Raw genomic sequence first — 6,000 nt, 5'->3', positions numbered from 1 at the left:
CTTCCAACCAATCTCCCTCCCGGCACTTATCCTTGTAAGAAGAACAAGTGCTACACCTGCCCTTACACGTCCTCCCTCAACATCATTCAGATTCCCAGACAGTCCTTCCAGGTGAGGCAATGCTTCACCTGTGAGTCGGCTGGTGTGGTATACTGCGTCTGGTGCTCCCAGTGTGGCCTTTTATATATTGGTGAGACCCGACACAGACTGGGAGACCGTTTTGCTGAACGCCTACATTCGGTCCGCCAGAGAAAGCAGGATCTTCCAGTGGCCACACATTTTAATTCCACATCCCATTCCCATTCTGATATGTCTATCCATGGCCTCCTCTGCTGTCAAGATGAAGCCACACTCAGATTGGAGGAACAACACCTTATATACAGGCTGGGTAGCCTCCAACCTGATGGCATGAACATTGACTTCTCTAACTTCCGTTAATGCCCCTCCTCCCCTTCTTACCCCATCCCTGATATATTTAGTTTTTTCCCCCCTCCTCTTTTCTTCTGTCTCTCTGCCCATCAGTCTGCCTGTTCTCCATCTCCCTCTGGTGCTCCCCTTCCACTTTTTTTCTCTCTAGGCCTCCTGTCCTATGATCATTTCCTTTCTCCAGCTCTGTATCCCTTTTGCTAATCACCTTTCTGGCTCTCAGCTTCAACCCACCCCATCCGGTCTTTTCCTATCATTTTGCATTTCCTCCTCCCCCTCCTACTTTCAAATCTCTTACTATCTTTCCTTTTAGTTAGTCCTGACGAAGGGTCTCGGCCCGAAACATCAACAGTGCTTCTTCCTATAGATGCTGCCTGCCCTGCTGTGTTCCACCAGCATTTTGTGTGTGTTGCTTGAATTTCTAGCATCTGCAGATTTCCTCGTGTGTCCTGTTGTATCAGATACTTCCCATCACCTGGTGAGGAACAAGTCAGGAGCTCAACAGAATACTTTCCACTTGCTGAATGCTACAAGTAACCTGATTAATTGACAGCTGATTCACCAACCTAACCATCCGAACCATTCATTCCTTCTCCCACTATTGCACAGTGCTGCTGTGTGTTGAATGTATATGGATACTTATCAAGTCTAACCTGACAGCACCTCTTAATCTTACAGATGTGAGTAATGAGAAGAACAAGGGCAGCTGATACATGGGAACACCAAGACTGCAAGATCACTTCACTTTGTACACCATGCAGACTTTAATATTGTCAGTCCTCAATTCTGGAACTCTTTTCCCAAACTGCACTCCAGGAGTACTTCCAGAAGAGGCCTGCAGTGGTTTTAGATAAAACCATATAACAATTACAGCACAGAAACAGGCCATCTTGGCCCTTCTAGTCCATGCTGAACGCTTACTCTCACCTAGTCCCACTGGTCCACACCCAGCCCATAACCCTCCATTCCTTTCCTGTCCTTATACCTATCCTAATTTTTTTTTTAAAATGACAATATTGAACTTGCCTCTACCACTTCTACTGGAAGCTCGTTCCACACAGCTACCACTCTCTGAGTAAGGAAGTTCCCTCTTGTGTTGCCCCTGAACTTTTGCCCCCTAACCCTCAACTCATGTCCTCTTGTTTGAATCTCCCCTACTCTCAATGGAAAAAGCCTATCCACATCAACTCTATCTATCCCCCTCATAATTTTAAATACCGCTATCAAGTCCCCCCTCAACCTTCTATGCTCCAAAGAATAAAGACCTAATTTGTTCAACCTTTCTCTGTAACTTAGGTGCTGAAGCCCAGGGAACATTCTAGTAAATCTCCTCTGTACTCTCTCTATTTTGTTGACATCTTTCCTATAACTCAATGACCAGAACTGTACACAATACTCTGAATTTGGCATCACCAATGCCTTGTACAATTTTAATATTACATCCCAACTCCTAGACTCAATGCTCTGATTTATAAAGGCCAGCGTACCAAAAGCTTTCTTCACCACCCTATCCTCGTGAGATTCCACCTTCAGGGAACTATGCACCTTATTCTTAGATCACTCTGTTCTACTGCATTCCTCAATGCCCTATCATTTACCATGTATGTCTTATTTGGATTAGTCCTACCAAAATATAATTTCTTCTTAAGAGCAATTATGAATAGCAATAAATATTGGTCTTGCCTGTGACGCCCAGATCCTAGATAATATGTAGATCATACAAAAAGCAATGGTACTTGAGTTGACTTCACTTTTTGACACCAATTTCCTCACTCGTGTCTGGTTTGTATAATTGTTTAATTCGACTTTGATAAACTCATTATTTGTTGAGAGTACACTCATAAATATAGACGTGCCTTTGCATGATACCAACAGAAACAATGAAATGAAAGTTAAACGCTATCTGATGAATTAAGTGGACAGGATCTTGTCTTGGGACATGGTTTAAATGCTATAACTGGGCAAAGCAGTACAACTAAATCATGTTCTGTTTGCAAGACTATCAAAAATAAATGAATGCAATGAAAGATTAATTTATTCTAAATGCAACATTCCATCTGTTACCTTCTTCACTGAGCATGTGGAAAGCACAAAATAAAATGAACAAGCTGTTACAATAAAATGTATTTTTTTTAAATTTGAGCATCTAATTTTGTGTTAAATGAATGTCAATATCTGATTAATTGTATATAATACAAACATATTTTATGCAAAATGCAAATTGAAATGTTTGAAATGTTTTTTTATTATCTATCACAGTAGACAATTTTTAATGTTTTATTAATGATATAGGAATGCTTCTAATAGGTTATTTTGGCTCAATTGTCATATTCAAGCTGGGGGTCATTACAAAATACCCAAATGAATTTTGAGAAGACAATGTAAACACAAGAGATTCTACAGATGCTGGAAATCCAGAGCAATGCACACAACATGCAGGAGGAACTCAGCGAGTTAGGCAGCATACAAGGGGAGGAATAAACAGTTGACATTCTGAGCCAAGACCCTTCATCATGGTCCATTTTTAAGGTTCCTGATGAAGGGTCTCAGCCCAAATATGCTGCATGACTTGCTGAGCTCCCCTAGCATTTTGAAAGGGAAATCATCAACTTTTCCTGTTAAAAAGCTAAAAATTCGTAAGCTTCCGTCAGGAGCACTGTTGATCTGAACATTGATATTGAGCCCAGTAGAGAGCCATTAGAACAAATGACCAATAACTTACCTAAGGAAACAAGTTTTAAAGAAAGGAGTGGTAGAGAACTGGAAAGAATTGTGAAATGATTCCAGAGAGTGGAGCTTGGGCAACACATGACAGGATCATTCGATCAAGTAATTAAGCTCAGAGTTGAGCAAGAAGCCATAATTAGATGAATGCAAATTTCATGGCTTGCAGGAGTTGTAAGCTTTTCCTTTGCCTGCCTTCCCATGACAGACTCCACCTAAAGTGGCTCTTTTAAGGGTCTGTGCTTATCCAACATTGTTTACTGAGTGAAAGTAGGGCATTGATAGTGAGGACAATGGCCTGATCCAGGTTTGCTTGCATTTCAGTGGAATTTGGAGACCTTCATGAAGGAGTATTGGGAGAATCTTTTTAGTGCTTTGAGATACCAGCTGAAGGTAATCCATGTCTCAGACACATAAAGGAGGACAGATATCACAGGGGCTTGATGTGACCTTGCCATATCTGAGAGTTTGATCTTCAAATATTTGTTTCCTCAATCAAAGTACAGATTACACAGTTTACAGAGTTTACAGATTACAGAGTTTGCTTTAAGGAGACAATTGATTTCTCTCTGTCAATGTTTTTTCTTAAAACAATGAACTTGGTCCATGATCGCGTTAATCTTCATTACACTGCGTGCCTTCATTTAAATTCCATTTCACAGTTAAGTGCCTGTAGTCAATTGCAATTATTTCAGCAAAGCCTAAGGAACAGATAAAGCAAAAGTTAAGGTTCCTATTATACATGTAGCCCCTATGGACAATAGCCTATGTTATATAATCTGTGTTTAAGCTCAGCAAAAATTAGATGGGCTTTTATAACAACCATGTAGTTTTATAATCACAATTTTCAATTCCAAATTTATATAAGTAACAGAATTTAAACTTTGCAGATGTCGTGGTCAGATTCAAACTCATATTTTTGTTCTGTATTTCAGATCTTTGGATTACAAGCCCAGTAACATAACAGTCATGTTCGCAGATCCTTCATCTTATAACATACTGTACCTTGTGGATTTCTGATGGTAATGACCTCATCTTGAAGTGTTCTATGAATATTTTTCTTTAAAAACCTCCCATGCATTTCCAGCAGGGCCCAGAGCAGTTGTACTGATGTGCTCCTAAAAATGAGCACAGACAATATTGGGCAAAAAAGATTGCAGATGTTGGAACCAAGAACAACAAACCGAATGCTGGAAGAAGTCTGTGGGTCAAACGGTGTAAAACTATGTTTCAAGTCAACACCTGTTTCATGATTGAGAGGGAGCTGGAAAGAACGTAATACATACTGGGTTGGACAGAGTCTGCGAGGAGATTGGTGGAACCAGCTGAGTTGGGCAGATGGAACAAAGTGGGGGAGAATTGGTGGGACAGAGGCTAGCAGGTAATTGGTGGAGCCATATCAAACGGGAAGAAGGAATGGTGCAGACGAACAAAGGCAAAAGAAAACTAGGTGAACAGGCAAGTAGCTCTAGAGTGGGAACTCTTATCTTGAGAACAGATGTGGCATAGACAGAGAAACTGAGAAAAAGTGATGGCAGGCACTAATGTAGAAAAGACCATACGATGAGCACTGAATGCAGTTGCTCACTAATGGGTGTGTTGCCATGAATTGCAGTAATCTATGTGACACCAAAGCTGCTTAGGTCTTGGGCAGTGGTGGGTGAGGAGGTGGCAGGGAAGTGTCAGGAGTCTCGGAGGAGTAGGTAGGGAAGTCTAAGTGGGCTAGAGAGCCTTGAAGAGAGCCCTATCTGCAGAAAGCTGAGAGCAGAGGAGAGAAGATGCAATGGGTGTTGGGATTGCATTAGAACAGCAGAAATTGTGAATGATGATGTGTTGGACATGGAGGTTGTTATGATGAAAATGAGATCTTAGGAAGCGTTATTGTCATTCTGCCTGGGGAAGGGGGTGTGACAAAAGTGGACATGAGGGCAATGGAGGAGATATATGTGAAGACTCCATTAACTACAACAGGAGAGAAGCTTCCTTTTTGGGAAAAAATACATTTCAAAAGGTCTAGAGCAGTAAACCTATCTTAAGAAATGAGAAATTGAGAAAAAAGTATCACATTCATACAGAGGTAGGGTGGGAGGAGTTGTAGTTAAGGCAACCGAACACTGTCCGAGATGAGGCAGAGGTCCAAATCATATTCTGCTGGGAGGACATTTTGGGATATTGAAATACCCTATAAATTGATAATCATCTACATAAATGATCTGAAAAGTCACACAAAATATTAACCAAATTTTTGTAAGTTTCAGTATCTTTACTAGCAAAAGAAGTTGGAAATTACTCCTTTCAGTTGATGTATTCAGGGATGGTGCGCATGATCCAAAAAAACTGAGGGCTTAAAACCAAAGAATTTGCAGCTAAATCACAGGAGATCAGATGACAAGAAACAAAAGTGGTTCTTGCTCCTGTCATTCCCCCTCTAGACTATTAATAACATTTATAGTTCTGTTTGTTGTCATATTAATAAGATGGCACAGCATCTCTGGGGGGGGGGGGGAATAACTTTACCCCTAAGCAATTTGCTGTGCATGGAAATACTAATATTGCAGACTTAATGAAATGTGAAATTTCCCAGTAGCTCTTTGTGTAATTTTATGATCAACCATTGATGTAATTTAATTGGATTGTGAGACGCACAAAAGTAAGTTCAACTGTACAGAATGCTTCTAAAATCATGCTATTGTTAGACGCTGAAGAACGTTATATAATGATAACCTGCTTGAAACAAGGTTTAACAGTGTTGAGGTTAAATAGATTGCTATGATATTTAAATTATGAAACTTTACTTTGAAGGTTAAAACAAAAATCACAAGTCATTAAAGCAAAAGAACAATCTGCAAA

At 40.2% G+C, this 6,000-nt stretch overlaps 1 long non-coding RNA gene across 1 annotated transcript in view; it reads right to left on the bottom strand.

Annotated features, from left to right (window-relative positions):
• Positions 1–2,443: 2,443 nt before the first annotated feature.
• LOC132404394 (uncharacterized) overlaps positions 2,444–6,000 on the bottom strand; it is a 42,706-nt gene continuing 39,149 nt past the window's right edge. The window contains exons 2-3 of the long non-coding RNA XR_009515523.1: positions 4,156–4,268; positions 2,444–3,851 (exon numbers count right to left, since the gene is read on the bottom strand). This is a non-coding gene — a long non-coding RNA (uncharacterized LOC132404394). The remainder of the gene's footprint in view (positions 3,852–4,155; positions 4,269–6,000) is intronic.

This window comes from Hypanus sabinus, chromosome 14 (assembly GCF_030144855.1).
Source record: "Hypanus sabinus isolate sHypSab1 chromosome 14, sHypSab1.hap1, whole genome shotgun sequence".
In the NCBI taxonomy this organism is placed as follows: Eukaryota; Metazoa; Chordata; class Chondrichthyes; order Myliobatiformes; family Dasyatidae; genus Hypanus; species Hypanus sabinus.
This window is presented reverse-complemented; position numbering and strand designations above follow the sequence as displayed.